The 24985-nt window shown below is 35.9% G+C and overlaps 1 long non-coding RNA gene across 1 annotated transcript in view; it reads left to right on the top strand.

The window, feature by feature from the left end:
• Positions 1-667: 667 nt before the first annotated feature.
• LOC123385231 overlaps positions 668-24985 on the top strand; it is a 112380-nt gene continuing 88062 nt past the window's right edge. Inside the window, exons 1-2 of the long non-coding RNA XR_006597426.1 lie at positions 668-776; positions 21940-21996. This is a non-coding gene — a long non-coding RNA (uncharacterized LOC123385231). The remainder of the gene's footprint in view (positions 777-21939; positions 21997-24985) is intronic.

Genomic DNA, 24985 nt, shown 5'->3' with positions numbered 1-24985 from the left:
ACCTTTGAACTTTCTTTCCTCTCACTTTCTTCTTCCTACCTCTTTTACAACAGACCATCATTATTAGAAACATCTAAACCCAAATATATGTACCAACATAACAAAGCATACAAAAAAAATGATTTCTCTATGTGGTCAAATTTATTGATAATGAAGTTTGTTTATAATATGCATTTATTCTTTATATATATATATTTGAAAGATCTGTGGAAAGACCTTTATTTTCATCCCAGATATTCACAAGTTGTTGTTTTTCTAACTCTTTGATAATCTGGTTTATAAGTCATGGTTTATTAATTTTAAAAACCTTTTTTAAAGAAAGGTATTTTATCTTTGTTATATTCTTTTTCATGAATGTTTTTATTCATTCACATCTGTTATCTTCATTATGACTTCGCTCTTTGGCTTTAATTTGCCTTCTTTATTTTTTCTCTCCTTTTTTGTTCTGATGGAATCTTAGATCACTAATTTTAAACGTTTTTGCCTCATGTGGAAGGCTAAATAATGGTTCCCCACAATGTCCAAATGCTACTTTATGAACCTATGAATGTTATTTTATATGAAAAAAAAGGACTCTATGTGCTAGAGTTAAGGATTTTAAGATGGGAGGAGTAGCCTAGATTATCCAGGTGGATCCAATGATATAATCACCAAGGTCTTTATAAGAGGGAGGAAGGGGCCTCACTACTACAGAGAGGGAAGGTAATGTGGTGAGTGAAGCGGGACCTTATGCTTTCTATCTTAGAGATGAAAGAAGAAGCCAGGAGCCAAGCAATGTAAGTAATACAGCCCCAGAAATTTAAAAAAAAAAAAAAAAGTAGACATAAGTTTTGCCTTAAAGCTTCCAGAGGAAGTACAGTCCTGCCTACATCATGATTTCTGCCCAGTGAAACTGATTTTGGATTTCTGACCTCCAGAAATGGAATAAGTGTGGGTTGTGTCAAGTTGCCAAGTTGTGCTAATTTGTTACAGCACCAGAAGAAACTAATGCACTCATCTTTCATAAGCCTGGAAAGGGCTCAATTTCCCACTAGATAGTGTTTTAGCTGGAGACACAAGTTTTTATCTTTATCTTCATTTAGTTCAAAGAATGTTTTAATTTACCTCGTGTGTTGTGTTGTGTTTTGTTTTGTTTTGTTTTACTTGATTCCTGTGTTCATGAAATTTGTGTGTTGTAGTTTCCAAACACTTAGGGATTTTCTAAACATCTTTTAGATACTGAATTCTAATTTAATATTTCTGTAGTCAGAGCATATTCTGTATGACTTCAGTTCTGTATTTCAGTATGGTTTGAGGTTTATTGAGATTTACAGTTCAGCATATAATTTCTTTTGGCAAAAATATGTTGTGTATTTAAGTGTGCTGTGTGGGTATAATGTTTAATAAATGCCAATTGAGTCAAGCTGGTTGACAGTGTTTTTCAAATATTCTATATTGTTACAGATGGCTTACTTGTTCTATCAATTAATGAAGGAGGAGTATTAAAACAACTATGGTTATATATTTATATCTCCCTTTATTTATTTTTGAAAATCTATTGCACAAATATTTAGGTTTTATATCTTTTGAAGCAGATGGCCACTTTTTAAAAATTCTGAAATGACCCTCTTTATCTCCAGTAATTCTCATGGTTTTTTTTAAATTTTTTATTTAAAGTCTAGTTATTAACATAGTGTAATATTAGTTACAAGTGTACAATACAGTGATTCAACACTTCCATACACCAGGGGAAGCTCATTACAACAGGTGCACTCCTTCATCCCCATCATCTATCTAAACCATCCCCCACTCACTTCCCCTCTGCTAACTACCAGTTTGTTTTCTATAGTTCAGAGTCTGTTCTTTGGTTTTCCTCTCTTTCTCTTTATTTTTTCCCTTTACTCATTATTTTGTTTCCTAAATTCCACATATGAGTGAAATCATATGGTATGTGTCTTTCTCTGACTAACTTATTTCACTTAGTATAATACTCTCTAGCTTCCTCTTGATGTGTACTTTGAGATATTAAGACATGGAAACGTTTTCTTACAAATTCATGTTTGCATGGTATTCCTTTTGTTTTCAATCTTGAGTGTCCTAGATGTGGTTTATACTCATTTTCATCTCTATTTCAGAGTAAAGGTTTTAAATATAGAATTAATTCATCAATGAATAAAAAAAAATGAGGGGCGCCTGGGTGTCTCAGTCAGTTGAGCGTCCAGCTTTGGCTCAGGTCATGATCTCAGGGTCTGTGAGTTCGAGCCCCGCGTAGGGCTCTGTGCTGACAGCTCAGAGCCTGGAGCCTGCTTCTGATTCTGTGTCTCTCTCTCTCTCTCTGTCCCTTCCCCGCTCATGCTCTGTCTGTCTCTGTCTCAGAAATAAACATTAAAAAAATTTTTTTTAAATGAGTGGTATCCCACATTATCTCTGCTGATCACTATTTTGCTACAGGATGGAATTTTAACCCTATCATCCACTAGACTATAACAGAGAGCATCAGATGCTTTACAGAGAATCTAAAAATAGTAAAATAATTGGTATACATCCTGGCATTACTTGCATAGAGATTTCATTAGGGATTTTAGAATATGAATAAGGTACCTTTTCCTAAACGAAACAAATGTAAGAGCATTATCACTGGAGTGCTATTGTGGCAGCATAAATATGACTCTATTACCCATTTGAAAATAGTTTAGAATTCATATGTATTTTTATATGAAACAAATGGGAAAATTCAAGTTAATTCCTAAGAACAATGCAATCTGTTTTTCAATAGTGCATAGCTTCATAAACAAATAGATAACTAATCATCATAACTGAGAAATACATAAATGATATCCTTATAATTCAGAAATCACATTGATTTATGTTTTTTTCCAGCACATGATAGTTTTTTATTACAAAGAATCAGCAGCTGAAAGGCAGCTTCCCTTACATAGCTGGAGGCAACAAGTCCAGCTGAAACAGCCTTGTTTGGTATGATCACATACCCACAGATCTCCTTGGGTCAGTTTAACTTTATATTCCACTTTGTAAGTGTTTATTTCACAGTGCTTCCTGAGTGCAAAAGACACAAACTACTCCGCCTGCTCCTTCTGGAGAGGTTTCTCTGCTCTTGTTTTTCTCGTCTGGCAACTGCATTCCTGCCTCAGATCTCTGCCTATCAAACTATAATCACATTCTATTTTTAAAGTGAAGAAGAGGATAGTCTTCATTTATCAGGAATTTTACCACATTATTACTTTGATTATGATTTTATTAGTGCTCTGGTTACTAAGTTTCCTAGGTTTAAATTCTCACCTAAGTTGATTATTTCCATAGAAACTTTTTTTCCCAAAGTACTTTTGTAATATTAGAGCAGAAACTATAATGCTCCTGTGATTAATAATGAGTCTGATTTTAAAAATTCAGACCACTTGGCCTTCTGACATAATCACAAATATGTCCTCAACTTTGAAAACATTTTAACTCCTTTTTAGGAGATTTACATTGATCTCTAAACTGATTTTTTTTTCATCAACAAAAAAAATGTAACTACAAATATATTGAATTTGCACAAACTCACCTAATGGCAATTAATGCATTGACCTGCAGCTTTTTAATAAGTTAATCACACCGCTAAGACAAAAAATTAATTTATAACCTATACAATTAAAAGCTCTGGAAAAATGTAAATTGCTTGTTCATTTTATGATACCAAGAAACTCTCAGATCATTCTAGAGAAATCTGAGCATACAGTTGAAAAATAATGCATAACATTGTTGCTAAGTCAATAGAACCTTTGAATTCCTTATAACTCTCGTGATCCTTCTAAAACAAAACCAAATGATGATGAAGTAAAAGTTAATATCGAATTCATAAGTAATGAAATAAAGGAGAAAGCATAATTGCTTTTCAGCAAAGCTTTAAAAATGAATAAAGCAAAACAATAGCATTGAAAATACTGCACCATAGAAAATGATTGACTATTTCAAGATTCATTTCAAGTTTATAATAGATTTTGTTTCTCTGCTTTTCAGTAATACATTTATTTCATGCCCAATTTAGAGCAAAGTCGACCACAGAATCCCTTATAAATGTTAAGATGAAGTTACTTTTTATCTTGTGAGCCACACCACTCAGGCTCTAGCTAAACCTAGAAGATCCTAACATAGTGTTGAGCTAATGGGATTTTTTCCAGTGTCCTACTGAAGAAAATATTATTGCTTTGTATTCATAACTATGTGTGTTAATAATCTCATTATTACAGACCTGTTTTAGTTGGCTCAGTTCCAAATATTTTAGTTGGGCACAATCTTTTTAGTGTTCAAGAGTAAATTCTCTAAAATGGAGAGAGTTCTGCTATACCTCGAGTAGGCTGGCAAAGGCAAACAAGCTATCTCTCTTGCTGGTGTGCTCCACAATATACCAACTTCTGAAATAATAAATTCCATCAATAAATTCAAAAAACTCCATCAATTATTCAATTAGCCAGTCAAATATGAAATATGGGTGTGATTTTTAAGATAATCATTAAGGAAAGCATTTTTCCTTGAACCTCACAATGACTATAATAAAGAGGGTAATTGTTTAATGTGAGGGTCTTGATTTAATCAACAATGGCACATATAAATCTGTTTAGTGGCTAAGAAGCACAAAATCTCTAGGAAGCCTCTTTGTCTTCTTCATTTAGGCTAAAAGGTCTATCTTTCTATAACCCTAGTTAGCCATTTTTTCCCTTTTGTTTCAACTACATTGGGATTGTCGGTTTACTTTTCATCAGATTAATTTAGCACGGCGTTTTAAGGGTATAGTTCTCAGGAATAGAAATAGATCTTAGAAATGGAAAAAAACAAACTATAAAATTAAACTATTGTGACCCTACCTTTTGTCTACAATGTGCATTTTTAATGAGCTTTAAATGAAAGTTGATTTATTTTAATGACATTGGTTATAACTTGTAAGGTTTGAAAATGATATTGGGCTTACTGTGTTTACACAAAATATTACCCATCTTTATATTCTGAAGTTATATAGCTGTGCATTATCTACAACCAATTTTAGGATGAAGTTGCTCTTGGAGAAAAGGAGTTCTCTGAGGTGAATGTAACATGTTCAGGGGTTGAGCAGGCATTAGAACCTACAATGGGGGGGAGGGGCACCTGGGTGGCCCGGTTAAGCGTCCAACTTCAGCTGGGTCATGAACTGTTCTGAGTTCAAGCCCGGCATCGGGCTCTGTGCTGACAGCTCAGGATGCTTTGGATTCTGTGTCTCCCTCTCTCTCTCTGCACCCTCCACCACTCGTGCACTCTCTGTCTCTCAAAAATAAACATTTAATAACCTACTCTGGGCCTCACTAGGCATCTCTCAGAGTTTATTCTTACACTGAAAGAGAAAACTTAGATCAGGGGAACTCTCTTTCCAATCTTTTTTTTTTTAATCCCCAAAAGAATGGTCAAAGCAACACCTTCATTTCCAATCATAAAAAGCAAATAGTAAAATAGAGCAATGATGATAATCAAGACACTGTTCATCCTTACTCCCCACCAATTCCCAGAGGTGAGTACTTTTGGCCATTTCTTAGTTCTATAATATTTAGTTATTTAAAATATTATGGTTTTAAATACACACATATAGAATTTGGCTGAATTTTACCCTTCTCTCCACCTTTCTTTAACATCCTCCTCAACTCAAATGATTATATTAACAGTTTTGGTTACACCCTCTTCAAATGGCATAATGAAAACCCTATTTTTATATGTGCCACAGACTGCATTTCTCTCATTGTGCAGTGATCCTCCCCCCCCTTCATTCCTTCATATTCACAGGACCTCCCAGCTGTAATTCTAATTTTATTTTGTTGAACTTCTAGCAGTTGTAAAATATTCCAAGATTGTTCTCAAAATTGATTGTAAAAATTGAAAATTAGTGAATGTCACCTAGTTACTGGGATATTTAAATATGCTTTACTGTTTTTCTGTTAGGATTGCTTTGGTCAGTGTTAGGATCTCTGTCATTCACAGGAGAATGTTCCCAGGATGAAATTTGAGTTATCTATCGATTGTCATTATTATAATCCCATTTTCTCTCAGATATCAATCTCTCTATATCCATTCTCCTTATTTCCTTGAGATGTTTCTCGTGGATCTTACTATGTGTCCCACTGTATTCTAGCCTACTCACAGAGGTCATCCCCCGTGCAGGATGCTTAGACCCCATGTCACCCTCTGTGATATATTCTGTAAAATCCTCTGTCTTGCTAACTCCTTCCTCATTTTATAGGAGTAGAGTTGTGGAATGTTGTAACTACCAAAAAAAAAAAATGCTTTATCTCTCATTATCTTGTATAAAGGCAGCTGCTCAAAGAAGAGACAAAAATAGTGATGTTTGTGAAACAAGGAAAAGTAGTCTAAAAGGCAATGTGAGAGGATGATTTAGTACAGTAAACAAAATGCCTTCACTAGGTGTAGGTGGGGCCTTTTAAGTGGGCTATAAGGATTAGTAAAACAAAAGTAATAACACTAATCTTACCAGCAGCTAGCATTAACGACTTACATATTTGTGGCAGTGAACTTGACTAAACAGTCTGTATTCATCATCTGTTTACTTAAGTTTTACCTAATGTATACATGAAGAGAAATTGGGTCAGTAGTGAAGAATCACATCTTAAAAAAAAAAAAAAAGCTATATGTAATTAGGTCTCCTTTTCTCAGTGTCATCAACTCTGATCTCCCTACTGATCAAAAAATAATCTTGAGGTGGCTCAGTGATTAAGCATCTGACTCTTGATCTTGGCTCAGGTGATGGTCTCATGGTGTATGAGATTGAGCCCTGCATTGGGCTCTGTGCTGGCAATGTAGAGCCTTCTTAGGGTTCTCTCTCTCCCTCCCTCTCCCCTCCCCTGTTCATGAATGCATGCTCGTGCACTCTTTCTCTCAAAATAAATAAACTTTAAAAAATAATTTCAAAAATGTATTACTTAGGAAAAACAACTCTAACCTTTCAGGGCATGTCATAATAGCTTATCTTGCATTCACATGACAGTCCAGTGCCTGGTGTGTTAATGGAAAGGCAAATGGGGGCAGTGATCTGAGGCCCACAGGTCCTTCCTGTTTATACTTCTGTCACTCCTTAAGTTATCATCTTCATCTGTACCCTACACACCAACAGAAAAGGAGTATAGAGAGACCTCTTTACTTCCTAAAATCTTTGACCTGGAAGAACTACGCTTATCTTTCACAAGTATCTCCCTGCTGAGATCTAGTCACATGGGCACAGTGCCCAGCAAGGGCAGGCATCCAGGAAACTAGAAGAGCTCTGTGTCAGGAAGAGACTGGCACTGGTCAGTTAGGAGTCTCTACCTCAGGAATCTCCTCTGAGGCATTGTATAAAAAGGACTGTTTAGAAGCTGAGGGCGTTGAAGACACACTCCTTGAATCTATATATACTCACACTCTTGTTTGTTTTCTATAGATTCTGGTTCTTAGGAAAAAAAAGGCTTAATTTAAATCCTAATAGGCAGCTTTATTTTTCATAACATCTGTTGCATGATTTCCAGTGTACATAAAATTTAAAAAATACCTTGGAGGAACATTTGTCTTGTATTATCAGGTATATTCTGTGCAATGAACTGGATAATTTTTTCAATACCATTCTTATTATAGAAGCAGATTTTTAATCACCAAGTTTTTCTCATAATACTTTACAGAAATTGATTAACACAATAAAGTACATTTCACTAAATGTATTTGTATGGAGCCAGCCAGATGCAATCCAAGTATGCAGTTCTCTTGTGGTATTCCTTAAAAGGTACATGGATTATTTTTAAAAACGAGGGGCAAATTTTTCAGACAATCCTTTTCAAAGAATAAGCTTCTGATAAGGGCAAGGTGAAGTAATGTTAAGAAGATATGCTCTAAAAAAGGTCTTGGTTATGGCTTTTCTGTTGGCTAATAACAAGAGAGCTACAAATTTTCGTCAGCCTTTGGCAATATTGATGTCCCACCAGAAAAGTCAGATGGACAAACAACTTTTGGACTAAAAAAATTATCTTCCCTGACTTTGCAGGGAGCCTGATAATATGCATTATTTTTCTCAGTTCATTGCACTGTTCTCAGAAAAACAACTATATAATTAAAGGCTTTGCAAGCCTCGGAATATTCTTAGTTCTAGAATTATGTTTTGATATTTTTCAATGAAAAAAGTAAATTCTCAATTTGTGTGGCACAAGATGGATATAATTTTAATATATGAGTCCTTTTCTCTTCCATCCGACTATGTCGATCATGAACTGTGTACTGATTTCAGGCTTTGCTGTGAAATAAAGCAATGCTCTATGCACAGTTCACCTGAATAGATCAGACCTGGGGGTTACCATGGACTGCCGGTGACCTCTGTGGCTAAGGAGGAGGGAGAGTGGTGGAGCTGAGCTTATCAGTCTCTTTTAGACATCCAAACTAAGAAATAGGGGCAAAATGTGCCAATTAACAGTGAGAATTGATGTATATAAATGATGTTCATGGAAAAGAGGCTAAAAAGTCACAGTAACTGCATGCACATAAAACTCATGGCTGAGGAGAAACTTTGAACACCCTAAAATTAGTCAATTTAGATAGCAAGGGGAAAGTGAAACAAATGTGCAGATAGGAAAGAAAGGAAAGAAAGAAATATAATGTGAAAGAATAAGGGTCCTAACCCTACAAGCCTGAATATAAGTGTCAGTGAATGCTGAGGCTCCAATAAGGGCTCCATTACACGCCTAGAATAAGCCGAGAATCCAAACATCTATCTTTCCAAGTGGACCAGAATCTCCATGACTGAGGTGCTGCTCATGTAGGTCACTGCTGGGGAGTCTTCTGAATGTTCTCTCATGCTCTAATCTACCCTGGTCCTGTCTTGACTATTGTTCTGGGAAATGGTTTGGCCAATTATGCAACCAGACTTTCTTCTATTCCTGGTCTGTGCTGATGATTCATGATGGGATCTTCTCTGATTGTATGTCCCCTCCCACAATTTTGTTCCCATACTGTCCAGTAATCCTTTTGTGTTGTCCAAACCCCTTCTCATATACACCTAAGTAATCTCCCTATACACTCTAGATCCTGTACACTCTGGTCCTTAGAAAATACATTCTCCTTCTTGAGTTCTTTCATCATTTTAATGTAACTGAGACTAGTTATGCTGCTTTTTGACTGTTGCCTTCCTTGAAATGTGAGAACAGGGTCCTGCTTGATGTGCTCCTTCTGGGCCTCTTCTCTCCTCTCCTAAAATAGCTTGGCCAAGGCCACTAAGCTACAGTAATCTCTTTGTTTTTCAGGTAAACTTACCTTCATCTTTGTTGATTGGGGAATGTAGCTTATGTCTTTCTCCCTTTTTGCAGACTAGCCATGAGACTCACTGACCGAAATCCATCTGGAATACCAAACCTCACTCAGCCTCTTAGGCACTTGACATACTTCGATCCCCTGAGTCTCCCTGAATGTCCATTCTCCATGGTCCTTTCAGTTTCTTTCAATAACATTGGGGTCCTAGGGTTTTGAAATGTTAAGTACAAACATGTAACATTTTAGTTCCTTTTTTGTTTACCCTCAGTTACCACTGCTGTAACTCTTGCTTAACTTGGAGAACTCCAATCTTTTTTTTTTTTTTTTTTAACGTTTATTTATTTTTGGGACAGAGAGAGACAGAGCATGAACGGGGGAGGGGCAGAGAGAGAGGGAGACACAGACTCGGAAACAGGCTCCAGGCTCCGAGCCATCAGCCCAGAGCCTGACGCGGGGCTTGAACTCACGGACCGCGAGATCGTGACCTGGCTGAAGTCGGACGCTTAACCGACTGCGCCACCCAGGTGCCCCGGAGAACTCCAATCTTATGACCCCTAAGTTTTCTGATTTTTCTCTTGCTTTTTTTGTTTGTTGCTATTGTCCAATCAACAGTTTAGTATGACCTCTTGGCTTTCCTGATTTGGTACTATGGTAGATCTCCTTAAGCACACTCTTCACAAGACCTAAACCTCCGTTCTGTGTTGTCCTTCCTTTGAAGTCACCTGGCAAAACTTTCGTCCTAGCAAACTCCAAATATCTGTTATGCATTCTCTCTTCCTACTTCGAGACTGCTATATACTCCTGGAGTAAATCATAAAACTTTAAAGATTTTTGCTGGTTGTGCCCTCAATCTTGTAGGACAATCACCTATTTCACTTACAGTCTTCACAATAGCTATTTAAACAGTTTTCCAATTTCTGTAAACCTCCCACTACAAATTCTCCTCTAGCAGCAGAAAAACTCCATCTCTTTGCAGAGAAAATACAGTGAACCCTTACACAATATAGGTTTGAATTACATGTGTCCACTTAAGCATGGATTTTTTTTCAATAAATATAGCACAGTACTCTAAGTGTATTTTATGATTTTCTTCATATTTTCTCTTAGCTTGAGTATAACAGTACAGTATGTAATACATATGACATACAAAATGTGTTAATTGACTTTACCTTCTTTGTAAGGCTTATTTCTGGTCAAGAGTAGGCCAGTTAATCATTTTTAGAGAGTCAAAGGTACATGCAGATTTTTTACTATCTTGGGGTCAATGCTCCTAATGCCCACAATGCTCAAGGGTCAGTTGTACTATCCAACCTCCTGCCATTAAACTGCCAAATACAGGGGCACCTGGGTGACTCAGTCAGTTGAGTGTCCAACTCTTGATTTTGGCTCAGGCTATAATATCATTGTTCATGGATTTGAGCCCTGCACTGGGCTCCATGCTGGGAGCCAGAGCGTGCTTGGGATTTTCTCTCTTCCTCTGTCTCTGCCCCTCCCCCCTCCTCAAAAAATAAAAAAAATAAACATTGAAAACAATTTAAACTGACAAATTCATTTGTTTTTTCATTCACTCTTTTCTGTTTCCTCCTGATTTTCTTTTAAATTGCTTATGACCTCTGTTCTGGAGGACTTGTTCCTTTGTACCACCATTCTTCTAATTCTTTAATAGAAGCTACACTTTTTAATATATCTTTGCATCTTATGTGTTAAACTAATACCTCTTACCTCTTCCTCCTTATAAACAAGACATGCATTTATAACCTTACCATCCTTATGTTGGCTCCCACAACAATAGCTCACATTTTTCTATCATAGCCAAACTTATTTAGAGATCTACTTTTCCTCCTTACCACTTGTTAACCTCTTAATTCACAGCAATCTCCTGTCCGCCTCCAGTATCCTAGTAGAATAGCTGTAACCATCATTAGCACTGAGATAATTACTGCTTCATAGTTTGAATTTTATCCAGTTAACACCCATACTACCAGAATAGTAAAAGAATAGTAATTCTATTTTGTAATGCGATTACTTGGAAAACATTAATTTCTTACCAGAGTTAAAGTATGTTCCTTTTATTTCATACTGGATTTAAAGATTCATGGACTCATTTTGTTTTGTCTTGTTTTGTTTTAAATAGCTACAAATACTTTAGTAACTCAGAGGAATTGAGAATGAGGCATCAACACTGTCATCAAAATTGAAGTTTCCGGATTTCTTAAATTTTATAATTTATAGATTTAACACAGATTGTGAGAGCTTATAATTTTCCCAGCTCCATATAGAACTATTTCTTTCTTTCTTCTTTCTTTCTTTCTTTCTTTCTTTCTTTCTTTCTTTCTTTCTTTCTTTCTTCACATTTTGAGAGAGAGAGCATGAGCAGAAGAGGGGCAGAGAGAAGAAGAAAGAATCCCAAGCAGACTCCTTGCTGTCAGTGAAGAGCCTGATGCAGGGACTCCAACTCCTGAGCCATGAGATCATGCCCTGAGCCAAAAACCAAGAGCCTGATGCTTAACCAACTGAGCCACCTAGGTGCCCCTCTATATAGAACATTTTAAACCAGAGTGCAGGTTCTTGTGATTTGGTCAAAACATTTTGATGAAAACCATATTTTTGTTTCTGGAAAAAAGGAAAGTATATAAACTGTATAATATGAAAAGTATTATAAAATGGTTTGGATACTTTTCTCTGTGTCAATCCACTTAATTTTCCTTTAAAAATGACACATTTTTTCTCCTGATTTTATGTACTTTTTCCTTTACTGAAACTTTGGCTACCTGAAATAATATGGCACACATATAAAATACTGTTATTAAAGTATTAATGCATCAAGTCAGTAAACAGGTTGTTTAATTGACTTTATAGATTGGAAAGCAACTGTATGTAACAGAAAGAGTGACAGTCTCTTGATACATAGGCAATGAACTGAGTTGGAATAAACTGAACAGTATAAATTCTGTTATCTCCTAACTTAGCAATAATTGTAATGGGGGAAACATTTGCATCACATAAAAACTTTCAATTTTTTAAATGTTTGAGAGATGGAGAGAAAGAGCACATGAGTGGGGGAGGAACAGAGAGAGAGGGAGAGAGAATCCTACATATGCTCCATGATGTCAGTGCAGAGCCTGACATGGGGTTTGATTCACGAACCAAGAGATTATGATATGAGCCGAAACCAAGAGTAAGTCATTTAACCAAGCGAGCCACCCAGATGCCCCCCATAGAAACATTAAGCATTTTGGTAAAATAGATAAACCATTTCAAAAGTTATAAATCAACATACATCTTACCATTAACTTTACACAACTAATGATTTTAATTTTAGGTGTACTCTTCATTTATTTGTATATTTCTTTGCTACCATCTTTATTGCCACCCATAGCATTTAATTTATATATGATATTGTATTGAAAGTGTTCTATGAATGACCTTATGTGGCCTCAACTTTGTTCTATATAAAATGATATTTAAAAACAGGTGCTAAAAATATTTTTACTTTACTACCTATTTATATACTAAAATAGCACTGTTTTATTTTCATCTTTCTTTGGAGGCCATGATTGTTATTTTTATCCAGTTCAAATGAGCAGGAAATACTGGATTTTTGGTATAAATGGGGTGTAAAATTACTATCATGACTTCACCAATCATTCTAATGTCTAATTGACAATTGTTGGGTGAAAAAGAATTAATTAATGTAAATATTCTGAGAGAAAATATATACACGTTCCTAGTTCAACCTGGAATGACATATATATTTGCATAAGATCAGTATTTATTTAAATGTTAGTCTAGGCATTTATGATATGCTAAGATTCTTCTAAAGACTATTGCAATTTCTTTAGATAGCAATAACTGATAAAACATACAATTAAAATTGTTGATCAAATCAATAGAGGCACAGGCAACACTTCTAATTAGATTGCTTAAATAAGTATTTAATTTGTAAGGACAAAGTTGTTAGTTATTTAAAAGTTGTTTGATGGCTTTAACAGAATTTCTTGATATTTTCTCTATAGTTCACTAAGAAACATGGTGCTAAATTTTAGTTTTGAATTAGTTTTATTTAGACATTGATTCTGTCATATCTTTAAATATAAAATAAGTATATTAAGACTTATGCCTCTGTTTTTATAATATAATTATTAAGGGAGGAGAAAGGAGGCCTGGGGGGTGAGGTGGGGAGAGGGAGGGAGAGGTGGGGGGATACAGGTGTGAAAGAGAAGGAACAGCACACAGGGAATTGCCCAAGAAAAACACTTCCCCAAAACCACTAATTGAGAAAGTGAGAGGAGGTGATTATCCTGAGATTTTACAACCAACAGAACTCAAATATTGGAGTTTTAGAAGTCTGTGCCATGGTAGCTATGGAGCTTGGCAGGCACTGTGCTGCTCCTGTGAGAAGGAGGGCAGAGACCTAAGAGCAGACCACATGATCTGAGGATCCCCTGGGATGCACTGGGAGAGAAGGTTACCCTTTGTCGGAGTGCTTTTGGGAGAGGTTGAATTGCCAGTTGGGGGACAAAACAGTTGATAGGTGCCATTGCACTGTACAGAGAGCAGTTGGCCCAGGTATAGGGTGAAGGCAGGAATCTGAGGTATGCTTAGGACATAAGAGGAGAGATTGCTATTGTAGCAAGGCTTCCTGGACAATGGCATGTTAGAACTCCCTTCTCCAGGGAAAAGGGAGAGGACTGGCACCATTTTTTCTCCCCTGCCCATCAGCACAGACCAACTTCAGTTAGCAGAATGGTACCTACAGTGAAGGCCTGAGATGCTTACACCAAACACCACCCCACTGTGCTCTGCAGGTGCTTCTTTACTAGGGCAAGTGTGCCTGAGAATCTGAGGAGCGGGCCCCTCCCCCAGAAGACCAGTGCAAACCCCTGCACACCAGCAAGTCTACTGACCATAGAGCACTGCAAAGCTTCAGCTCTAGGGCAAATGTGATCAGGCCTCTTTTAACAAGCAGCTCAGAGCATACCTAGTTAAAACTCCCCGTGCTCTGGACAAGATCCAAACACTCCCCACTACAGGCAAGGAGAAACTCTGTAGAAACTGACCTAAGGGAAAGAGCAGCCAAAACACAGCAGCGGAGTGCACACAGCATACACCAGAAGCACTTCCAGAAGTGACAGGCCCTGGACAGTATATGATTTCTTCTTTATAAAGCCATTACTCTTAGGAAAGCCTGTTATATTTCCTGCTGTTAACATAGAAAAGAACACAGAGACCTAGACAAAATGCCAAGACGGAGGAATTCATCCCACAAGGAAGAACAATAAAAGGTCACAGCCAGGGATCTAATTGGAACAGATGAAGGCAAAATGCCTCATCCAGAATTTAAAACCACAATCCTAAGAATACTACCTGGGCTTGAGAAAAGCATAGAAGACACAGGCAGTTCCTTACCACAGACCTAAAAGACTTAAAACTACTCAGGTTGAAATAAAAATGCTATAACTGAGATGAAAAACTGACTGGTTGTAATGACAAAAAGGATGGAAAAAAACAGAGGAACATATAAGTGATATACAAGACAAATTTATGGAAAATAATGAAGCTGAAAAGGGGGAAAGAAGAACATTTGGTCATGAATGCAAATGTGGGGAACTCAGTGACTCTATAAAGTGTAACAGCATTTGTAGCAAAGGACCCCCAGAAGAAGAAAAAGAGGAGGAGGAGGAGGAAGGGTGGGAGGAGAAGGAGGAGGAAGCATGAAGCAGAAGGTTTATTTGAGGAAATTATAGCTGAAAACTTCCCTAATATGGGGAAGGAAACAGACATCCAAATCCAGGAGGCACAGAGAACTACCATCAAAATCAACAAAAGCAAACTAACACTAAGACCTACTGTAGCAAAATTTGCAAAATACAGAAATAAGGAAAGAATCCTGGAAGTAGCAAGGGAAGAGAAATCCCTAACCTACAGGGGGAGCCAATAAGGTTAGCAGCAGGTAAGACAATAGAAACTTGGCAGGCCAGAAGGGAGTGGCATAATATATTCAATGTCCTGAGTGGGAAAACTATGCGACCAAGAATACTTGATCCAGCAAGGCTTTCATTCAGAATGAAGAGATAGTTTCTCAACAAAAACTAAAGGAGTTTGTAACCACTAAACCACCCTGCAAGAAATATTAAAGGGGACTCTGGGGGAAAAAAGAACCAAAATCAACAAAGACTAGAAAGGAGCAAAGAACATTACCAGAAACACGAACTTTGTAGGTAGCACAAAGGGACTAAATTCTTATCTATTAATAATCACTCTTAATGTAAATAGACTAAATGCCCTAATCAAAATACATAGGGTACCAGAATGGATTTAAAAAAAATCCATCTACATGCTACCTACAAGAGACTCATTTTAGATCTAAAGAGACCTGCAGATTGAAAATGAGGGGATGGAGAACAATTTGTGATGCTAATAGGTATTGAAGGGGAGCCAGAGTAGCCATACTTATATCAGGCAAATGAGATTTTCAACCAAAGACTGTACTAAGAGATGAAGAAGAGTGCTATATCATAATAAAGGGGTCTATCCAATATGAAGATTTAACAATTGTAAATATTTATGCCCCAACTTGATGGCAACCAAATACGTAAAAAAAAAAAATAACAAATATGAAGAAATTCATTTATAAAAATACAGTAATAGTAGGCACTTAGCACCTCACAGCAATGGACAAATCATCTAAGCAGAAAGTCAACAAGGAAGCAATGGCTTTGAATGATACACTGGACCAGATGGACTTAACAGATATAGTCAGAACATTTCATCCTAAAGCAGAATACATTCTTTTTAAGTGCACATGGGACATTCTCCAGAATAGATCATATAATGTCCCATATCAGGCCTCATCAAATACAAAAAGATTGATCTCATACCATGCATATTTTCAGACCACAATGCTATGAAACTTGAAGTCAACCACAAGAAAAAACGTGGAAAATTCACAAATATATGGATGTTAAAGAATGCATGGATTAGGGGGGCCTGGGTGGCTCAGTCGGTTAAGCGGCCAACTTTGGCTCAGGTCATGATCTCGCAATCCGTGAGTTCGAGCCCTGCGTTGGGCTCTGTGCTGACAGCTCAGAGCCTGGAGCCTGTTTCAGATTCTGTGTCTCCCTCTCTCTCACCCTCCCCCGTTCATGCTCTGTCTCTCTCTGTCTCAAAAATAAATAAACGTTAAAAAAAATTTAAAAAAGAATGCATGGGTTAAACAGGAAATTAAAGAAGAAATTTTAAAAATACATGGAAACAAATGCAAATGAAAACACACTGGTCCAAAAACCTTTGGAATGCAGAGAAAGCGGTCATAAGAGGGAAGTATAGAGGAATACAGGCCTACATCAAGAAGCAAGAAATATCTCAAATATACAACCTAAACTTACACCTAAAGGAGCTAGAAAAAGAACAGCAAATGAAGCCTAAAGCGTGCTGAAGAAAGGAAATAATAAAGATTAGAGCAGAAATAAATTACATAGAAACATACAAAAAAAAAAACAGATCAATGAAACTAGGAGCTAGTTCTTCAAAAGAATTAATAAAATCAATAAACCTCTAACCAGACTAATCAAAAAGAAAAGAGAAAGGACCCAAATAAAATCATGACTGAGAGAGGATAGATCACAACCAGCACCATAGAAATACACACAATAAAAAATATTATGAAAAATTGTATGATAAAAAACTGGAAGAAATGGGTAAATTCTTGAAAACATATAAACTACCAAAACTGAAACAGGAAAAAATAGAAAACTTGAACAGACCCATAACCAGCAAAGAAACTGAACTGGTAATCAAAAATCTCAGACACACACAAAAATGAAAGTCTAGGAACAGATGGCTTCCCAGGGAAATTCTACCAAACATTTAAAGAAGAGTTAATACCTATTCTCAAACTGTTCCAAAAAATAGAAATGGAAGAAAAACTTCCAAACTCATTCTATGAGGTCAACATTACCTTGATTGCAAAACCAGACAAGACCCCACTAGAAAGGAGAATTACAGGCCAATATCACTGATGAACATGGATGCAAAAATTCTCAACAAGATACTATCAAATTGAATCCAACAGTACATTAAAAGAGTTATTCATCATAATCAAGTGAAATTTATTCCTGGGCTGCAAGGGATATTCAATATTTGCAAATCAATCAAAGTGGTACACTATATAAATAAAAGAAAGGATCTATATGATCTCAATAGATGCAGAAAAAGCATTTGACAAAATATAGCATCCATTCTTGATAAAATCCCTCAAAAAGTAGGGATAGATGTAACAACCTCAATATCATAAAGGCCATATGTGAAAGACCCACAGTAATATCATCCTCAATGGGGGAAAATTAGATCTTTTCCTCTATGATCCAGAATAAGACAGGGATGTCCACTCTCACCATTGTTATTTAACATAGACTAGAAGTGCTATCCTCAGCAGACAACAAAAACAAATGAAAGGCATCCAAACTGGAAAGGAAGAAGTCAAAATTCCTATCTGTATATGACAGGGTATTCTATGTAGAAAACTCAAAAGATTCTACCAAAAAGTTGCTAGATCTGATACAGAAATTCAGCAAAGTCTCAGGATATAAAATTAACGTACAGAATTCTGTTGCATTTCTATACATCAGTAATGAAGCAGCACAAAGAAAAATCAAGGAATTAATCCCATCTAAATTTGCACCAAAAACCATAAGATACCTAGGAATAATACTCACCAATGAGGTAAAAGATGTGCACTCTGAAAACTATAGAACACTTATGAATGAAATTGAAGATGACACAAAGAAATGGAAAGACATTCAATGCTCTTGGATTGAAAGAACAAATATTGTTAAAATGTGTATACCACCCAAAGCAATCTACACATATAATGCAATCCCTATCAAAATACCAACACCAATTTTTACAGAGCTAGAAAAAAACAATCCTAAAATTTGTATGGAACCACAAAAGACTCCAAATAGCCAAAGCAATTTTGAAAAGGAAGAGCAAAACTGGAGGCATCACAATTCCAGACCTGAAGCTATATTGCAAAGCTGTAGTCATCAAGAGAGTATGGTACTTGCAGAAAAACAGATACATAGACCAATGGAACAGAATAGAAAACCCACAAATGGACCCACAACGAACTCTATGGCCAACTGATCTTCAACAAAGCAGGAAAGAATATCCAATGGGAAAACTGGGCCACTTTCTTACACCATACACAAAATAAATTTGAAATGGATGAAAGACTTAAATGTGAGACAGTAAACCATCAAAATCCTAGAAGATAACACAGGGAGCAACCTCTTTGACATTGGCCATAGCAACTTCTTACTAGACATGTCTACAGAAGCAACAGAAATAGAAGCAAACATGAATTATTGGGACTGCATCAAGATACAAAGCTTCCACAAAGCAAAGGAAACCATTAGCAAAATTAAAAGGCAACCTATGAAATGTGAGAAGAGATTTTAAAATATCCTATCTGATGAAGGGTTAGCATCCAAAATATATAAAGAACAGATACAGTGCAACATCCATAAAACAATAATCCAATTAAGAAATGGGCAGAAGATGTAAATGACATTTTTTCAAAGAGGACAACCCGATGGCTAACAAACACATGAAAACTTGCTCAACATCATTCATCATTGAAGAAATAAAAGTAAAAACCGTGATGAGACACCACCTCACATCTGTCAGAATGGCTAAAACTAACAACACAGGAAGCAACAGATGTTGGTGAAAATGTGAAGACAGGGGAACCTTATTACACCGTTGGGGGGAATACAAATTTATGCTCTAGAAAACAGTATGGAGTTTCCTAAAAAAGTTAAAAATAGAACTGTCCTATGTCCAGCAATTGCACTCTAGGTGTTTACCCAAAGGATATAAAAATACTGATTTGAATTGACACAAGCACCCAGATGTTTATAGCAGCATTATTAACAATAGCCAAATGATGGAAAGAGTCCAAATATTCAATGACTGATGAATGGATAAAGAAGTGGTATATAAATAATGGAATAATTACTCAGCCATGAAAAAAGAGTGAAATCTTGCCATTTCTAAGGATGTGGAAGGAGCTAGAGTGTATTATGCTAAGTGAGGTAAGTCAGAGAAAGACAACTGCAGTACAAGTCATTCATATGTGGAATTTAGGAAACAAAACAGATGAGCATAGGGGAAGAGGAGTAAAGGGAGGCAAACCATAAAAGAGACTCTTAACTGTAGAAAACAAATTGAGGCTAGCTGAAGGGGAGTTGGGTGAGAAGATGGGCTAAATGGGTGATTATTATTAAGGAGGGCACTTGTGATGAGCACTGGGTGTTATATGTATGTAATGAATCACTAAGTTCTCCTGAAGCCAATATTAAACTACATGTTAGCTAACTATAATTTAAACAAAAGTTGAAACAAATGAATGAATGAATGAATGAATGAATGGTTAGTTCCAAGCCTTCAAAAATACATATATACATAAAGAAATAAATTCTAAAAGAACTCTAAATTATCACTAATTTCTTGGGTATGATTTTCTGTAGAGGAGATAGGATTTTGTACCCACGAGCAGCACTCTCAGCTGTGTCTGTAGGCAGTAAATAAGTGCTATCAATAAGAAATACCACTGTGCAAGTATTTATACAAACCTGAAAAAAAAAATCTAAGATTTCTTCATAAACTGAAGGGTTCCTAAGAACCCAAAAAGTCTTTTGATCTCTTATGAAAGAATTTCGATTTCCTTAATTACCCACGGCATTTAAGGGAGCTTTTTTTAAAAACTGTTTCTCTGCCTGTTCTGAACATTCTCTTGAATTCCGCAAACATTTCACTTACTTCCCAACAGGGAGTCAGAAACGCAAAAGGCAAAAAAAAAAAAAAAAAAAAAAAAAAACCTCACAAAAATACCCAAAAAATGAATAAGGGAAGGGGTGTTATTAAAAGTTAAAAAAAAAGCTAATGAGGATATAAAAAAATCTATTTTTCTAGTTGTTTTGAAAGTGTAATAGATATGAATATTTTTTTATTCTCTTCTACTTTTCACAGTAATAGAACTAAGAGCAAATGTTTGCTAATATTAAAACAAGTGAATCAGATATAAAATTAAACTAGTTGGCATTAAGCACTCTACATAAGTACACCAAAAATTAGTGAAAATTTAAACGCACAAAATACCTACTTCTATGGATTTAAATTGAAGGGGTATTTGCAATATGACACATTAAAGATTATGAAAATGGCTTCAAAATCATCTCATAAACTCTTACTATTTTTTCCTACTTTTCAGGTTTCTATCTCATGATGGCACAACTGCTCTGAAGTCATATGTTAAATTTTGGTCTTAGCTTATGTTTAAGATATTTGAAGTAAAGCTTACAATTTAAAATTTTTTCAGTATATAAATTATCTAAATTGTTAATTTGAAAATTTGGATTAAAAATATAACAAAAAACTCTTGATATTATCAAGAGTCAGTATTGTGACACAATTACTTTGTGAACTTTGTAACTTGTGATTATTTTCTTCTATAATGAAATTATAATTTCTATAATTGAAGCAGAGATCAGAGAATCTTTCCAAGCTTATATGCAAGTTAGTTTTTTGTTTGTTTGTTAATCTTTGAACCAAATCTAGCTGTGGTCAAATAGATCAATGAGAATTTGAAAGATGCCATGGCATTTTTCCTGTACTAGCATATTGTCACCAGTGCATTGATCTATGCACTTTTCTCCTGTTATAGGTTGTCTCCCTTGTGGTTATTCATACTGAACTACAAATATAGTTCACAATTGCATCAGAAGGCTATTGTTAAAACAGGAAGAAAGAAATGACTTATTCATAGGGGTACTTCTAAATTCAGGAGTTAAGGTGGATTTCATCACTCGGTTCAAGAAATGCCATTTGAAGCAAAGAGCAAACGAGTTTGTACCAATGAGTAGAACAATTTTTAGGAGAAAAATGGAAGTTTTGTGGTAATAAAGAGACCTTGGAAGACCGAAGGGAATGAGGGAGGACTCTCCATGGTAACTTCTGCCAGACAATTGGGAACTGTAGGAAACAGAGAGGATGGAGCCTCGAAACAAGGACTTGCATGAGAATGTAAAACAGATGGTAGGAAATACAGTGAAAGTGATTAAGATCCCAAGACAGACATTGACTTGGTACCTTCGTCTTCCACTTTATTTCTTCTACAAAAGTCAAGATAGAAACTTTCTTCTATCTCACAGTATCAGAAATTTAGAAATCTAGTGAGGACTGTGAGACTGGCACCATCGTAAGCAAATCTCTCCATGACCAGTAAATTTAAGGAATCAAGTGTTATTAGCTCATATTTCTGCCCTAATTGAAAGTTAATTCTTACCAAAATGATGGCCAACTTTTATGAATGCATTTTGATTATATTTAAATTTCCTGTACCTCATTCGAATTTATCTCCCTTCTTTTTTTGGAGTTTGATTAATTTTCATTTTGCTCATTAATGGCAAACACCAAAAGCATTTAATATTTTATTCACATCTTAACCCCTTAGGGTACACATACACAATATTATCTGTTTTAGTAGCTATTTGGCAAGATCATTGGAGAATCCTCACTATAAATTATGTGCTCATTATCCAAAAAAAAAAAATCCTTGTGACTTATGCAAATCTTTGCCATTTCTTCCCCTAGACCGAGAGTTGCTTGAGAGCAGAACAGGAGCCAGCACATACGATAACCAGGGGCTGTGTAAGTACCATGTGTATTGATAAGGAATGAATAACTACCAGACACAGTGACCAAATCATTCTCTGTTCACTATTAATAGTACATGCAAATCCATTTACCTGACTCATACTTAGTTTGACTGATTATTGTTAAGGGTCATTCAGTTATCTACCAACAATTCCCCTTACTCTTTTCCATCAAGACACCTTGTAATAGGCATGTCACGTTTTTACCATTGAGACTTTTTTCTCCTTCTGGAATACGTTTTCTTCATATAATGTAAGCAGTTTTTATAAAACAGAATTCATTTTATTTTCCTTGAGACATATTTTCCAATCTTAAAAGTAAAATGTTCTCTGATGTACCTGGGTGGCTCAGTAAGTTAAGCATGCAACTTCAGCTCAGATCATGATCTCTGGTTTGTGAGTTCAAGCCCTTGTCGGGCTGTGTGCTGAGAGCTCAGAACCTGAAGCCTGCTTTGGATTCTGTGTCTCCCTCTCTCTGCCCCTTTTCTGCTCACACTCTGCCTGTCTCTCTCTCTTTCTCAAAAATAAACTGAATTTTTTTTTAAAGTAAATTTTTCTCATTGCTAAATCTGAGTATATTTTACATATTGTCTTGTATTAGTGCTCTGGTGTATATGCATTTTTAAACCACTTAATGAATCAACCAATTGTGAAATACTGTCAATTACAATTTCATACATTTTCAAATGAAGCACTAAATTTATCCTATGCAGGCTAAATTAACATAGGAGAATCAAAGCTGAACATAATGAATTAGCAAAAATGTGAAAGAAATCAGCGTTTCAACTTTTTTGATTAATAGTGTATTCAATTTCTACAAAACTGCTAGACTTTGAGAGCCTCCACATTTATTATTACTGAGGTAAAAAAGTTCTCTATAAGTCATTATATACATGGTGACTTGGCGTTCCTGCCTAGATTGAGAGTCTTAAATGTATACTATGACAGGCTGAGGAACTCAAGATACTACTTGATTTTTTCCCCCAGACTCAAGTCTGGGTCTCTTCAGATATGGGTAAAATAGGCTTTTTCTTTTCTTTTTTTTAATTTTTTTTAATGTTTGTTTATTTTTGAGAGAAAGAGACAGAGCATGAGCAGGGGAGGGGCAGAGGGAGGGAGACACAGAATCTGAACCGAACTCCAGGCTCTGAGCTGTCAGCACAGAGCCCGACATGGGGCTCGAACTCACAGACTGTGAGATCATGACCTGAGCTGAAGTCATATGCTCAACTGACTGAGCCACCCAGGCGCCCCTTTTCTTTTAATATCTATCTATAAACTATAAACTCTTGATAATTAGGTTTGAACATGCTTTGCAATATTGGAATGAAATTTCTTTATTTAATTTTTTAGGTTAATAAGGATTTGACTACATTAATACATGATAAACTATACACATGATTTCTTCAATAGAACAGTAGTGATTATTTCCTTGTTCTATAAGTTGTAAGAGATCAGATCCACTTAAAAATTACTTGAATACCAAAATGTTGGTGTGGACATGGAAAACTATGAGGAAAACTGATAGATTTCTTTCCAAAACTAGTGCAAAACAAATGTTATGTATGCAATATCACAAATTATGACAAACTTAAGGGCCAACAGGACACACACTTATCATTTCACAGTTCTTGAAAGCCCGTAATCTGAGCACAGCTTAGATTTGTCCTTGACTTCAGGGTCTCTCAGGAAGTTGCAGTTAAGGTATCAACTAGGCCTTATGTTTCATTTCAAGGCCTGACTGGGAAATGATTAAATTCTAAGCTTATTTATGTGGTTGTTACTAGGATTGATTTGTTTATGGGCTGTTGGACTGAGAGTCTCATTTTCTAGCTGGAAGTTGGCTGGTGGTCACCCTTAGTTGCAGCCACATGGGCATCATTGACATGGCATCATGCTTCATCAAACCAGCAAGGAAAAGAGTAAATAGCATCGGCTAGATAGAGGTTATAAATGTCTTTAATCTAATCACAGAAGTGGCATCTTCACTGTATTCTATTGTTTAGAAGCAAGTCAGTAGGAATACCAGGAGGTGGAAATTATTGAAGGCCATCTTAGAGTCTCCTCACCACAGAATATTGTTTGTAAGAGAATCTCCTTGCAGTTAAAAAAGCAACACATTATTTTCAATCTAAGACATGAGTGTCGGCCTGTGTGTGTGTGTGTGTGTGTGTGTGTGTGCGTGTGTGTGTGTGTGGCTAAATGATTGTGTTCAATTTTTATTGGTTTCAAAACTGTAAAGAAAGTGTAAAGAAAACCAAGTTTCAGGATTCTTTTTTTGTAAGCAGTTAATGTTGTTTTTAATTTTTTTAAAAATTTGACCACCTAAAGTCTAATTTTCATAGATGGTATAGTGCTGCATTATAATGAGCAGGAATGCATTTTGCAAATGCAGTTGAAGAAATAATGAGATCATGCATATGCCTTTAAAAAATCGGGTCTCCATACTCCCAATAAGGACACAATGTAATTAAGACAATTGTATAAATTATAACACTAAGCCAACTTCTGATCCACTATTAATCTAAGCTACATTAAACTGATAAAGGAACCAATAAGTCAAATACAGTAAAAGGAAAACTATGAAAATCTTCAAAATAGTCCCAAGAAATTACTAAGTATCTTCAATGGAAACAAGAAATTGTATAGTTTCACCTCCAGGTTACCTGATTTTGTCAGATTTTTGTGACTTGCTTTGTCTTTCAAACACTTGTAACTATCAAATGGCTACAGATCTTCTATACCCCTTCATGTCATGAGTGTTTTCCGAAACATTTACATTTGAATACTAATGTATAGGGTACCTAAAATATAGTCAGTGATGTGTTAATTGATTAATCATTTCATAATTTTTACAAACTCCTAGTTTAAGGTGAATAGTACAGATTTAAGTCATTGAGAAATTATATTAAAAGTTATAGCCAGGGGTCTATAACTCATGATCTCACAATTCATGAGTTCAAGCCCCGCGTCAGGCTCTGTGC

This window comes from Felis catus, chromosome B1 (assembly GCF_018350175.1).
Source record: "Felis catus isolate Fca126 chromosome B1, F.catus_Fca126_mat1.0, whole genome shotgun sequence".
In the NCBI taxonomy this organism is placed as follows: Eukaryota; Metazoa; Chordata; class Mammalia; order Carnivora; family Felidae; genus Felis; species Felis catus.
Note: the sequence above shows the minus strand (reverse complement) of the source record. Positions and strands in the feature narration are given on the sequence as shown.